The sequence below is a fragment of the Pseudorca crassidens genome, chromosome 11, assembly GCF_039906515.1.
Source record: "Pseudorca crassidens isolate mPseCra1 chromosome 11, mPseCra1.hap1, whole genome shotgun sequence".
Taxonomy (NCBI): Eukaryota; Metazoa; Chordata; class Mammalia; order Artiodactyla; family Delphinidae; genus Pseudorca; species Pseudorca crassidens.
Genome location: NC_090306.1, coordinates 33,232,979 through 33,247,765, shown reverse-complemented (window position 1 = coordinate 33,247,765; position 14,787 = coordinate 33,232,979). Strand labels below are relative to the sequence as shown.

Here is a 14,787-nt window from a genome sequence, read left to right as displayed (position 1 = left end):
ATTTATTATTTTTATTCTCAATTCACTCAGATAATGCACATATAATTATAGGGCTACTATGCAAGGTTCTTTTCAGAACAGCAAGGACTAGATGATTTCATAGCAACTAATTGTAATGCAATAATTCGGGAAGTTTTCTGAAAGCACAAATTTGAGTATGTTAAAATAGTTTCAAATTTTATTTTCCTTGGACGAAAGCTTCTTTTACAGTGCAAATGTATTTTAATTATAAATCTACACTTAAAACTCATATTAAAGGGAAACTATTTTTACTGATACATGCCAGGGGGTAAATAATATTAATGCTAAATGCATACCTTTTAAGAAAAGAATAAAATGGACTATGATATGTCTTTGTTTAAGCACAAAGTTCCAAAGCTCTCCAATTGTCCTTTGGATGAAAGTTGAATCACATTTTCTTTACTATAGAATCAAATCTGAGCATTTCAAGAGGTAAACAGTGATTCTTTGATGCCTTACTTCAAAGCATTCAGAGGAAATTAATCAAATTAATCCATCCTTCTTTCCACTGGTAACAAAAATTATTCACTGCTTTGGACTCAGGGCATTTCACAAGACCCTAATGAGTATTGGGAAGGAAAAAAAAAAGTATTAAATGGTGGCATTAAGAAGGAGACTGTAAAGCACTGAATATTCTTTTTTTTAATGCCAGATTGGAAATGTAATTGAGTGAAGCAGGCCCCGGGTGGTTGGAAGCATTGCAAAGTGCATGGCCCGCCTAAAGGTGGCAGCTGCTACCCAGCAACCATGGATCATTGCCACATTGGAATTCAGAACCAGGTTTGGCAGATATTCCAGTGTTTGTGGAAAAGAAAGAAATTCATATTCTAATGTGAGCTCTCTAAATTTTTGAGTATTGATGTTAACCAAAAAAAGTCCTTATGAGCTGAATCAAATAAGTCAGGAAGTTCCTCCTTGTTAAATGAAAAAGCATTATGTACTTGACCTTGGTCTTGCCCCTCCCCAATTTTAATCAAAGTCCTTAAAAGCATTTAGAAAATATTTAAGTGACAATTATTTCTTATGTCAATTTTTCCTTGAGGAGCATCAAGAGAAAAATGTATTTCCTTCCAAAAGCCATTGGTTGAAGACCAAGCAACTCTAATCATTTGGCTAATATGATTGTTTATATATTTCCCAATAATCAAATAATTGTTCTCAGTTGATAAAGGGGAAGAGTATTTAAAAGGTTATTTTTAAATTACAGCAATACAGGTATTTTTTGAAACAAAGGGATATTGCTTTCAATACATTTTTTGCCTAAAATAGATGGTCTCTTTCCATATCTCTTCCAAATCTCTGAACGAATTCTCACGTTTTTTCAAAATTGTTGCTCTAAGCATGGTTAAATTATATCACCTCTATAGCCAGACTCTCATATTCTGAATCCAGTTCTGATGTTGCTAGCTACTTCACCTTGTGTGTCTTACCCAAATTTCTTGAGTCCCAGGTTCCTCATTTAGAAAATAATGGTCATTTTGGGATCAACTTCAGAGGCTTACTATGAGGATTTTGTAAGGAAATCTTTAAAGCTATCAGTGATAGAAAGTGTTCCATACATCTTAGTTATCATTATGTCCTTTGAAGTCATTCTTTTTTCCTGGTTTACATGGAAATACTGCTGCAGATGTCAGAAGACACATTTTTCTCCCACCTGAAACATTGCACATTTGTAGCAACCATCTTCATAGAGGAAAACAGAATTCTTATTCACTGCTGCACATATTTAATGTATTTTTGAGATCACTCTACCCCGTTTCTGGTCTTTATAAAGTTATCATAAAATTATAAGTGTCTTTGACAATTATCTAGTTACTAGACACAAAAGTATCAATACATGGGAACTCAGAGAGACTGAGTGATTTGCCTGGGATAAATAAATAAGAAAGTGGCAGAACCGGGACTAAAATTGTGTTTCTTTGTTTTGCTTTCATTATATATTTCTATCTAAATATATTTAAGTTGAAATTATAAATATTAAAAAAATTTGAATGCCTTAATTCATAGACTTTCTCCATTAAATTGGAAAGAAAAGGCTACATTAACAAGAGAAAAACCATTATTTTTATAGGGAAATTTTGTCAATTAAGCTGCAGTATGCCAAACATCTGTGTACCTGTCAACCAATTCTACATGACTGACATAGTTTGCATTCATATACAGAAATTCCTGCATTTTGAGACCTAGTTTTACACATTGACATTTTACTATAAATGATCAATAGAAAATCATATTCCATGGGCATCATGAATGAGTCAACAAATTTATTTGGCTTACTCTAAATAAATATTTCTTAAATGTCACATTTGCACAGCATTAAAAGTTTTAAGCAAATACTCGTGAAGCATGCCCCGTGACACTGATGATTGAATATATTATCTTGTCTCTTTCTAATGAAGAAAACAGTGTAGTTGCCAACTTTATATGAACTAAGGGAAGTTCTCTGACCACATGAGATGTCATTTCAAAATAGATTTCCTTTGGAAGGATGATATTATGCTAAAATAATATGAGATTTATTTTTATTGCCCACTAAAGAACTAAGGAAAATACAATGCCATGGAAATTGTTATTTTAATGCTGTATTCAAAAGAATAAAAGTTAAATATAGAACTTTGAATTGCTTTTCTTCTCTCCTCACTGGTAGTATATGTTCGTATTCTGGAGATTGGGAAATTCAACTTCACACAACACAACCAGCTAATGAGATTGCAGAAACATTGTGCTCTCCATCATTTCCTTATCAGTGACGGTCCATTAAAAGCTCTAACCCCATGAAGTGAATTTCAGTTTTAAACTTTTGCATTCTGAAAACGGTCTTCCCAAGACCATTAATAGATAAGATGGATGCCACATTTGTTGACAGTTCAAGATACTTTTACCCTACTAGAACTGTTTTGAAACCAACAACAGACCTATTATCTTCTTTTACACAGAAATTTTATAGTGCTATTTTAGTGAATTGCAAAACTCAGAAGGAAATTTTACTTTTACTTACCTGTGTTTTTGTTTCCTTACACAATGCAGTAAAATATGTACAATGTGTGTTTGTAGTCTACATGTGAATTGCATCCTTTCAGAAAAATTGAATAGGTCTACTAAAGACAATTTTCCTTTCAAGTGTGGCATGCTTTGTCCTTCTGAGAACAGAAAGATGATGATTTATTCCTGGATTCTTAATAGTTTTTGTTGCAATAAGTTAGTCATGATCACAATTGAATGTCAGGATTGTAAAATAATCAAAACAGCCTTTCCAAACTTAGTGTGGAGAAACTGAACAAATGCAAGCACAAAGATATGACTTCACCTCCTGACAAAGAAGGAGGAGGAGATTCCTGCCCAGACTGATGTCCCAAAGAAACAACCATGATTGTGAGGCATGGCATCCAGGGGGAGTTAAAGTCTTACTATTTTAGGTAATTTTAAAAATTGAAAATGTGTACAAGTTTCCTTCCATGAATGTAGTTAGAACATGTCAAAAAAGAACGGAATTCAACTCTCTGAATTCAGTCTCAGAGGTTTCAGAAAATAGTAGGGATAGTCACCTGAAGCAATTAGGCTTTTGAGAAGAATGCATATGGGCCACTGCTCTAGCTGTCCCTGAATGGGGACTGGAGACAAGGGCACAAATCTAGGTTTCTGGAGCTGTCCAATCAATAACTAGTGCCTTTGAAATATAAAATTCAGGAAACAATCAATGCATACTTAGGATTATTTGGTGATACAAAAAGTGCAGAAATAAATATGCCTGGAGATGGAGATACAGCTACTGATCTACAGTGCACAGAAAACTGGGTACACTGAGTAGAGTGACAAATACATGGTGTGCTGAAGAGAAGAGCTGTGTTGTCCTGTCAGGTACTGAGATTAAAATCTGTTTACAAAAAATAAATAAATAAATAAGAAAAAAAATCTGTTTACAACATTCAGCAAAAGAGGGTTGGCTCCCTTTGGAAATTTATTTGTACTTCAAAGGATGCTAAATAGAAACAGGATCGAAGATATGTTTGAAAGAAATATGCTGTATTTGAAGTGAAATCATCTCCCATCTTTAGTGAAAATAGCTCCATAATATCCCAGAAGCCAGGAGCACTATAGAGAGATTGTTTGGGTGGAATTACCAAATACACTTACTTACATTAAATTAATATCAGTAATAGTCAATACACTTTGATCATTTTCTATGTATAGTAGTATACTTTATGTGGCTTATGTTATTTAATCTCTTCAATTAATCTATGAGGAGTCACTCAATGTTTGTCAGCGTCACAGATTAATAAATTGAGTTTAATACAGATTAGGTATGTTTTCTCAAGATTATGAAACTAGAAAGCATCAGAATAAGAGTTTTCAAACCCTTATTTAGCAAGGCAGTATATACTTCCTAATGCATATGATTAAGAAACAAGTTATCTCATACTTTATGTATATGTTATTTGATACTAAGAGACTCAGTCAATCTTCTGAGGGTACAGGTAACGGTAAACGCTTTTTCTTTCCACCCAAAAGCTTCAGATAAAATGTTTTTAAGTGAATTGACTGTAAATAAAATTTTAATTTTATCTTAACAATATGCTAGAAAGATAGTTTTAAAAGTTTTTCATAATTCAAGATGATTTATATAATTTATATAATGTTCACATTAATTAAAACATGGTAACTGGGGTACACGTATGGATAATTAGAGTAAGTTGGTAAGCTAAATATTCTGTCTAACATAGATTATAAATTTGAGTAGACAAGAAAAATATGTTGCAATATCCATTTGAGCAACAGCAGCTTCTTATTACAAACACCATGCTTAATATAACTATCCCTAGATATAAGTGAAAAATATCGATTATCACAGTTTTGCTTTTTGCTTTTTTTAGTAAACAAAAGAGATATTAAGTTTCAGAATGATGAGCTCAACTTTCTTATTCCATGTGTCATTAGGATGTGGTATATAAATATTCTCCAACTTTGCTCTATATCTTCACAACAAAGTGCAATGATAAACTAATGCTTTGCAATCTGAAAATTACATTTGTCACTTTTTTCCTCTAAGGGTGTCAGATTGAAAAACCTTTCTCATTTATGATCTGTGCTTCAATTACAGTTGAATTCAAGACTACATGAAAGAACTTGGTGCTGACAGTATTCAGTTTTCACATGGATATGGTTTTCCAAGACACCATAGTTTTCTGCTCCTTGTCCTTACTCATCTGTCTACTTGCCTCTTAGATTAAATATTTTCAACAAATATGCCTATTTGAAAGGGTCTTGTTTGAATTTTAATGTTATTATTTTGCTGTCCCATTTATACCTTATACTTAAATAAATTGCTTCTCCCCACTGCTGTAGCTTGTTACAAAGTCTCCATTGTGGATGACAAAAATGTTTCATAATATCTGACCCTGAGGTGGCTAACATGATTCCAACACAGTATCTACAGGATAAATCCAAGCACCTCAAGGCTAGATAGGTGTAGAAAGATCAAGTTAACAAAAACTAACACTTATAATATGAAAAAAAAACTAGAACAACATGCAGTGCTTAACAAAATAATATACTGAGAAGAATATGAATATTACAATGTCTATATTTGTTGTCACTCACATAGAAGTATGGTGTTATCATTAGTCATTGAATTAGCCTAACTAGATTTTGATGGCTAAGAACACTCTCCAAATAGGCATCTTGATTTTTTCCACTGAGATGGGATTGGAATTTCAGTTCTCCAACTAAGAGATGTTTTATATCAACCCAACTTGACATAATCAGCCAATTCTCAATTTAATGTGTCATCCAATCTCTCCCCACTGATGTTCATAAATTTTGTATACACTCTGATTTCATTGGATTATTCATTATTTTTGACTTGACTCTCTATTCCAAGGGCAAAATAAAAGGTTTTATAGTACATTATAGTAGTTGCTAGATCATATACCTAAATTTTAGCTTCTTTTCACATTTATAATCATGAATCTATTAAATTAATTTCCAGAACATTTTGAAATATAGGTGGATTGAGATACACATTCTTGTCATGTTTAGATACATCTGTTGGTACTTATGCTTTCTTTGAATTTTATTAAACATTGAATTGATTTTACCAAGTATAAAAATATATTCTCTCTTAAGATTTAATTGCTATTTACTAGTGATATTTGAGATTTGCTTTTTTTAAAATAATGCGAGTCAGTCTGTGGTTTGACACAGCAAAGTCCATTTCAACTTATAGCCCAGAACTATTTAAATAATATGAGAATTAGTTGATTTTAGGTATATGAAAATTTCCTTTCTAAAGACCTGTGATTTTTGTACCTTTCAACATGGTAGTTCTTGTAGATCTTTTTAAAAATTTCTTCATTATTATGGTACTATTCAGTATTCTTCTCATACATTAATCAATGATGCTAATGTATCTTAATATAAATAATGAATTTTATTTAGTAATTAAATAAATTACCATAGAATTATTTTCAAAATACCTTATGATTTTACAACATTTATATTAGGAGTCATCAAGCTCTAAAATATTTTTCCTGAAGAGATCTGGCAAGATTTTATATAAATTTTGAGTAAATGCTAATTTTTGCCTTTTTTCTACTTTATTTCATATTCACACCACAATAATGACTCTTCTAATTTAAAATATAAACCATAGAGATTTCCTTAAAGGTGGCAGGGGAGGACTGGAACTGTCAAAGACAGAGTGACAGGTGGGGTTGGGAATAAGTGAACGGTCTTGACAGACTCAAAGTTGCTGGCAGCTTGGAACTGCACCTGGTAGGACAGTGGATGGATCTTGCAACTGTACACTTTGGACATAAACTGGTTAGTGGGCTGCTTGGGCCGGCATTCAGCATGCACCATGAAGAGCAATGTGAGGGAAACTGGTACCCAAGTAGGGGCCTTCTGTGTGGTGCTGCCTCGATGGTGTCTTAGGTGTGGAATTGTCCATGCACTTGGGGCAGTAGAGCTTCACCAGGGCCTCACCTGGGGTGTCAGAAAGGCTATTGGAAAGCATTGGCTTGTTCTCACAGTGCACGTGGGGCAGTAGCCGAACTCTCCCTGCTGGTACTTTTCCAACATCTGGGTGGTGCCATGGTTTGTGAGGATATAGGTGGTCCGGGTGAACCCATACAGCATCTTGGCTGACTGCTTAATCAGGGTTCTCTGGTTGGGGTTGTCTTCCAGCTCTTCATCAGGCTCCAGGTCCAAGATCATGTCTAGAGCTTGTCTACAGTGAGGCACCTGCTCATTGAGTTGACTGAGATTAAATTTGCCCTGGATGGAGTCTTCATCCACTTCACAGAAGAATTCATAGTCATGGAGCCCACAGAACCAGTATAAATAACACTTCCTGATGTTTAAATCATTTTTTTTAATTTGTCATTTATTTTTTCTTACTGATTTCCTGATGCTTCTTTGTCTCTGTAATTTTGCTTTCTTTTTTTTTTTTTTTTATAAATTTATTTATTTATTTATTTATGTTGGCTGTGTTGCGTCTTCGTTTCTGTGCGAGGGTTTTCTCTAGTTGTGGCAAGCGGGGGCTACTCTTCATTGCGGTGCGCGGGCCTCTCACTGTTGCAGCCTCTTTTGTCGCGGAGCATGAGCTCCAGACGCGCAGGCTTAGTAGCTGTGGCTCACGGGCCCAGTTGCTCCACGGCATGTGGGATCTTCCCAGACCAGGGCTCGAACCCGTGTCCCCTGCATTAGCAGGCAGATTCTCAACCACTGCGCCACCAGGGAAGCCCCCTGTAATTTTGCTTCCTTGAGTGATCATAAAAGTCTTTGAAAGTTAGGGGTCTTTTTTTCTTTTGTTTTGCAAAGCATGTCATGATTAAAATGTGTTTCTACTTATTTTAATGAATTAATAAATAAAAATATAATGGGAATGATATTTTTAATTTCTATGTACTTTTAAGTGTTTATTGAACATAGTATCGGTAAAGACTAGTAACCACATCAAAAGAGTTCAGCTCAATGGATTGATTTCACATGTCAGAAGATACCTGCTTAGTCAGACTCAGATCAAAAACAGAATACCAATAACCTAGCACATTCTCATCTCAGTAAAAATTGTTCCACTTAACTGCTCTCATGACTTCTAAAACCAGAGATTCGTCCTGTCTTTTTTTGTACTTAGTATTGATAAATTATGCATTATGCACATTATAGACGATCAATTCCCATTGTGTGAGTATTCCACAATTTTTACGGCTTCTCCTATGAGTGGATATTTATGTGGGTAGCACCCAGTTTGGGCTTACAAATAATGCTATAATGAATATTCCAGTGCATGCCTTTCAGTGAACTTATGAATGCACTCCTGTTGGGTTTAGGTATATATATAGGAGTGGAGCTGATTATCTCTGGAACTGTGTATCTTCAGCTTTTGTAAATACTGCAGTTTTTCAAACTGTCCTTATGCTTGAGGTTTTTTTTTCTATTGATACCACTTTTTTTTTAGTACATCTCTATTGGAGTATAATTCCTTCACAATACCATGTTAGTTTCTGTTGCACAACAAAGCAAATCAGCCGTATGCATACACATGTCCCCATATCCCCTCCCTCTTAAGCCTCCCTCCCATCCTCCCTATCCCACCCTTCTAGGTCACCTCAAAGCACCGAGCTGATCTCCCTGTGCTATGCTGCTTCTTCCCACCAGCCAACTATTTTTACATTCGGGCGTGTATATACATCAATGCTACTCTCACTTTGCCCCAGCTTCCCCCTCCCACCCCATGTCATCAAGTCCATTTTCTATGTCTACCTCTTTATTCCTGCCCTGCAACTAGGTTCATCAGTACCATTTTTTTTAGATTCCATATATATGCATTAACATATGGTGACATACTTCACTCTGTATGACAGACTCTAGGTCCACCCACCTCACTACAAATAACTCAGTTTAGTTCCTTTTTATGGCTGAGTAATATTCCATTGTATATATGTGCCACATCTTCTTTATCCATTCCTCTGTCGATGGACACTTAGGTTGGTTCCATGTCCTGGTTATTGTAAATAGTGCTGCAATGAACATTGGGGTGCATGTCTCTTTTTGAATTATGGTTCTCTCAGAGTATATGCCCAGTAGTGGGGTTGCTAGGTCATATGGTAGTTCTTTTTTTAGTTCTTTAAGGACCCTCCATACTGTTTTCCATAGTGGTTGGATCAATTTACATTCCCACCAACAGTGCAGGAGGGCTCCCTTTTCACCACACCCTTTCCAGCATTTATTGTTTCTAGATTTTTTGATAATGGCCATTCTGACTGGCGTGAGGTGATACCTCATTGTAGTTTTGATTTGCATTTCTCTAATAATTAGTGATGTTGAGCATCTTTTCATGTGCCTTTTGGCCAACTGTATGTCTTCCTTGGTGAAATGTCTATTTAGGCCTTCTGCCCACTTTTTAACTGAATTGTTTGTTTGTTTGATATTGAGCTGCATGAGCTATTTGTGTATTTTGGAGATTAATCCTTTGTCTGTTGTTTTATTTGCAAATATTTTCTCCCATTCAGAGGGTTGTCTTTTTGTCTTGTTTATGGTTTCCTTTGTTGTGCAAAAGCTTTTAAGTTTAATTAAGTCCCATTTGTTTATTTTTGTTTTTATTTCTGTTACTCTAGGAGGTGGGTCAAAAAAGTTCTTCCTGTGGTTTATGTCAGAGTGTTTTTCCTATGTTTTCCTCCAGAAGTTTTATAGTGTCTGGTCTTACATTTAAGTCATTAATCCATTTGGAGTTTATTTTTGTGTATGGTGTTAGGTAGTGTTCTAATTTCATTCTTTTACATGTAGTTCTCCAGTTTTCCCAGCACCACTTTTTGAAGAGGGTGTCTTTTCTCCATTGTATGTTCTTGCCTCCTTTGTCATAAAACAGGTGTCCATATGTGCATGGATTTATCTCTGGTCATTCTGTCCTGTACCATTGATCTATATTTGTTTTTGTTCCAGTACCTTGCTGTCTTGATTACTGTAGCTTTGTGGTATAGTTTGAAGTCAGGGAGGCTAATTCCTCCAACTCCATTTTTTTTCCTCAAGATTGCTTTGGCTATTCAGGATCTTTTGTGTTTCCATATGAATTGTAAGATTTTTTGTTCCATTTCTGTGAAGAATGCCATTGGTAGTTTGATAGGGATTACACTGAATCTGTAGATTGCTTTAGGCTATATAGTCATTTTCACAATATTGATTCTTCCAATCCAAGAACATGGTATATTTCTCCATCTGTTTTTTGTCATCTTTGGTTTCTTTCATCAGTGTTTTATAGTTTTCTGAGTACAAGTCTTTTGCCTCCTTAGGCAGGTTTATTCCTAGGTATTTTATTCTTTTTGCTGCAATGGTAAGTGGGAGTGTTTCCTTAATTTCTGTTTCTGATTTTTTGTTGGTGGTGTGTAGGAATGCCAGAGATTTCTGTGCATTAATTTTGTATCCTGCAACTTTATCAAACTCATTGATTAGTTCTAGTAGTTTCCTGGTGGTATCTTTAGGATTTTCTATGTATAGCATCATGTCATCAGCAAATAGTGACGGTTTTAATCCTTATTTTTCCAATTTGTATTCCTTTTATTTCTTTTTTTTCTCTGATTGCCATGGCTAAGACTTCCAAAACTATGTTGAATAAGAGTGGCGAGAGTGGACATCCTTCTCTTGTTCTTGAGCCTAGTGGAAATGCTTTCAGTTTTTCACCATTGAGTATGATGCTTGCTGTGGGTTTGTCATATATGGACTTTATTATGTTGAGGTAGGTTCCCTCTATGCCCACTTTCTTGAGGGTTTTTATAATAAATTGGTGTTGAATTTTGTCAGAAGTTTTTTCTGCATCTACTGAGATGATCATATTGTTTTTATTCCTTAAATTGTTAATGTGGTGTATCACATTGATTGATTTGCATATATTGAAGAATCCTTGCATCCCTGGGATAAATTCCACTTGATCAGGGTGTGTGATCCTTTTAATGTGCTGTTGGATTCTGTTTGCTAGTGTTTTGTTCAGGATTTTTACATCTCTGTTCATCAGTGATATTGGCCTGTAGTTTTCATTTTTTGTGATACCTTTTTCTGGTTTTGGTATCAGGGTGCTGGTGGCTTTGTATAATGAATTTGGGAGTGTTTCTCCCTCAGCAATTTTTTAGAAGAGTTTGAGAAGGATTGGTGTTTGCTCTTCTCTAAACGTGCTCTTCTCTAAATGTTTGATAGAATTCGCGTGAGAAGCCATCTTGTCCTGGACATTTTTTTGTTGGAAGATTTTTAATTATGGTTTCAATTTCATTACTTGTGATAGGTCTGTTCATATTTTCTAATTCTTCCTGGTTCAGTCTTGGAAAATTGTACCTTTCAAAGAATTTGTCCATTTCTTCATGGTTGTCCATTTTATTGGCATATGGTTGTTTGTAGTAGTCTCTTATAATCCTTTGTATTTCTGCAGTGTCTGTTGTGATTTCTCCTTTTTCATTTCTAATTTTATTGATTTGTGTCCTCTCCTTCTTTTTCTTGATGATTCTGTCTAAGGGTTTATCAATTTTGTTTATCTTCTCAAAGAACCAGCTTTTAGTTTTATTGATCTTTGCTATTGTTTTCTTCATTTCTATTTCATTTATTTCTGCTCTGATCTTTATGATTTCTTTCCTTCCTCTGACTTTGGGTTTTCTTTGCTCTTCTTTCTTTAGTTATCTTAAAAGTAACATTAGATTGTTTATGTGAGATTGTTCTTGTTTCTTGAGGTGAGATTGAATTGCTGTAAACTTCCCTCTTAGAACTGCTTTTGCTGTGATGCGTAGGTTTTGGGTCATTGTGTTTTCATTGTCATTTGTTTCTATGTATTTTTTATTTCTTCTTTGATTTCTTCAGTGATCTCTTGGTTATTTAGGAGCGCACTGTTTAACTTCCATGTTTTTTTGTGTTTTTTACAGGTTTTTTCCTGTAATTGATTTCCAATCTCATAGTGTTGTGGTCAGAAAAAATGCTTAATAGGTTTCAATTTTCTTAAATTTACCGAGGTTTGATTTGTGACCCAAGATGTGATCTATCCTGGAGAATGTTCCATGAGTACTTGAGAATAAAGTGTATTCCATCACTCTTGGGTGGAATGTTCTATAAATATCAATTAGATCTATGTGGTCTATTATGTCATTTAAAGTTTGTGTTTCCTTATTAATTTTCTGTCTGGATAATCTGTCCATTGGTGTAAGTGAGGTGTTAAAGTCCCCTACTATTCTTTTGTTACTGTCGATTTTTCCTTTCATGGTTGTTAGCATTTGCCTTATGTATTGAAGTGCTCCTATGTTGGGTGCATAAACATTTATAATTGTTATATCTTCTTTTTGGACTGATCCTTTGATTACTATGTAATGTCCCTCCTTATCTCTTGTAAAAGTCTTTATTTTAAAGTCTATTTTATCTGATACAAGTATTGCTACTCCAGCTTTCTTTTGATTTCCATTTACATGGAATATCTATTTCCATCCCTTCACTTTCAGTCTGTATGTGTCCCTAGGACTGAATTAGGTCTCTTGTAGACAGCATATATATGGGTCTTTTTTTGTATCCATTCAGCCAGTCTGTGTCCTTTGGTTGCGGCATTTAGTTTATTTACTTTCAAGGTTATTATCGATATGTATGTTCCTATTACCATTTTCTTAATTGTTTTCGGTTTGTTTTTGTGGGTCTTTTTCTTCTCTTTGTGTTTCCTGCTTAGGGAAGTTTCTTTAGCATTTGTTGTAAACTGTTTTCATGGTGCTGAATTCTCTTAGCTTTGGTTTGTCTGAAAAGTTGTTGACTTCTCCATCAAACCTGAATTAAATCCTTGCTGGGTACAGTAATCTTGGTTGTAGGTTTTTATCTTTCATCACTTTAAGTATATCCTGCCACTCCCTTCTAGCTTGCAGGGTTTCCACTGAAAAATCAGCTGATACCCTTACGGGAATTTCTTTGTATATTATTTTTTTTGTTTTTCTCTTGCTGTTTTTAATATTTTTCTTTGCATTTAATTTTTGTTAATTTGATGAATATGTGTACTGGTGTATTTTTCCTAGGTTTTATCCTGTATTGGGACTCTCTGTGCTTCCCGGATTTGGGTGACTCTTTCCTTTCCCATGTTAAGGAAGTTTTCCACTATAATCTCTTCAAATATTTTCTCAGACCATTTGTTTTTCTCTTCTTCTGGGACGCCTATAATTTGAATGTTGGTGCATTTAGTATTGTCCCAGTGGCCTCTGAGATTGTCTTCAATTCTTTTCATTCTTTTTTTCTTTATTTTTCTCCTCAGCAGTTATTTCCACCATTTTGCCTTCCAGCTCACTTATTCGTTCTTCTGCTTCCGCTATTCTTTTACTGATTGCTTCTAGTGTATTTTTCATTTCAGTTATTGTGTTGTTCATTTCTGTTTGTTCTTTAGTTCTTCTAGGTCTTTGTTAAACACTTCTTGTATTTTCTCAATCCGTGCTTCCATTCTATTTCTGAGAGTCTGAATCATCTTTGCTATCATTACTCTGAATTCTTTTTCAGGTAGATTGCCTATTTCCTTTTCATTTACTTGGTCTTGTAGGTTTTTACCTTGCTCCTTCAACTGTGACATATTTTTTTGCCATCTCATTTTTTTTTTTTTTTAATGAGTAGGTTGTGTTCCTGTTTTACTGGTTGTTTGGCCCGAGGCTTCCAACACTAGAGTTTGTAGACTATTGAGTAGAGATGGTCTTTGTGCTGAGATGAGGACCTCTGGGAGACCTCACTCTGAAGAATATTCCCTGGAGTCTGAGGTTCTCTGTTAGTCCAGTGGTTCAGACTCGGAGCTACCATTGCAAGAGCTTCCGCCCGACCCCGAGGTCATGAATCAAGATCCCACAAGCCATGTGGGGCAGCAAAAAAAAAGAGAGAAAAAAAGAAGAGTAACAAAGTAAAAATAAAATTAGACTAGGAAACTAACAGACTTATTAGAAAGAATGTAAAAATAAAAAGATATATGAATCAACAACTGGAGTGTACATCAGTACCCTATAGTAAAGAAGAGGAGGAGAGAAAAGGAAAAAAAAAAGGTGAGGGAGGGAAGGCCTTGACTGTGGAGAGCGAGACCTAAGCAAGGGTGAGGTTTGGGTGGTGTATGGGGCCGATGCTCAGGACCCACAAGGCTGGAAAATGTCCTGAGGGCTGTGGGGGATGGGGCTTATACTCAAGGAACAGTAGGAACCCAGGCGTGCCACCCACCCCTGGTCTCAGAGGGTAGGGGACCTCACCTGGGAGCCCAGCAGGGGCAGAGCAAATGCCCTCCTCTCCTCTCCTGCTCCTCTGGTCTGGGGTCTGGGAGGGTCCCTCCTGCCTGCCTCTCTGATCTCCCAGGCCTCTCTCCTATGTCCCCAGGACCAATATGGTAGGGGGAAAAGGGGGCCTTGGAGGGCAGGGGACCAGCCTGGGAGCTCAGCAGGCTCCCTGTGCCCAAGTGAGTAGGGTAATCACCCTCTGCTCCTCTCCTGATCCTCGTGGATGGCCCCTCCTTTCTGCCACTCCTGATCTCCCCAGCCTCCCTCCTATGTCCCCAGGACCCAGGCAGCCTGGATGGGGCTTTGAGGGGAGGGGGAATTGGCTTGGGAACTCAGCAAGCTCCCCAGCACAAGGGATGCCAATGCTGTCTGGGCTCCACTTCTCCCCCATCAGTCTGCCTACATCCTACTCGTTCACTCTGAGGTTCCTCCTGTCTCCTTGGGGGTCAGAGTCCCCTACCAGTGGCTGACAGACACCCTAGTTGTGGGGAGAAGCTAACTCTGTGTGTTCCCACACCGCCAT

General features: G+C 36.1%; 1 pseudogene; it reads right to left on the bottom strand.

The window, feature by feature from the left end:
- Positions 1 to 6,678: 6,678 nt before the first annotated feature.
- On the bottom strand, positions 6,679 to 14,787 carry LOC137202890 (casein kinase II subunit beta pseudogene; annotated as a pseudogene).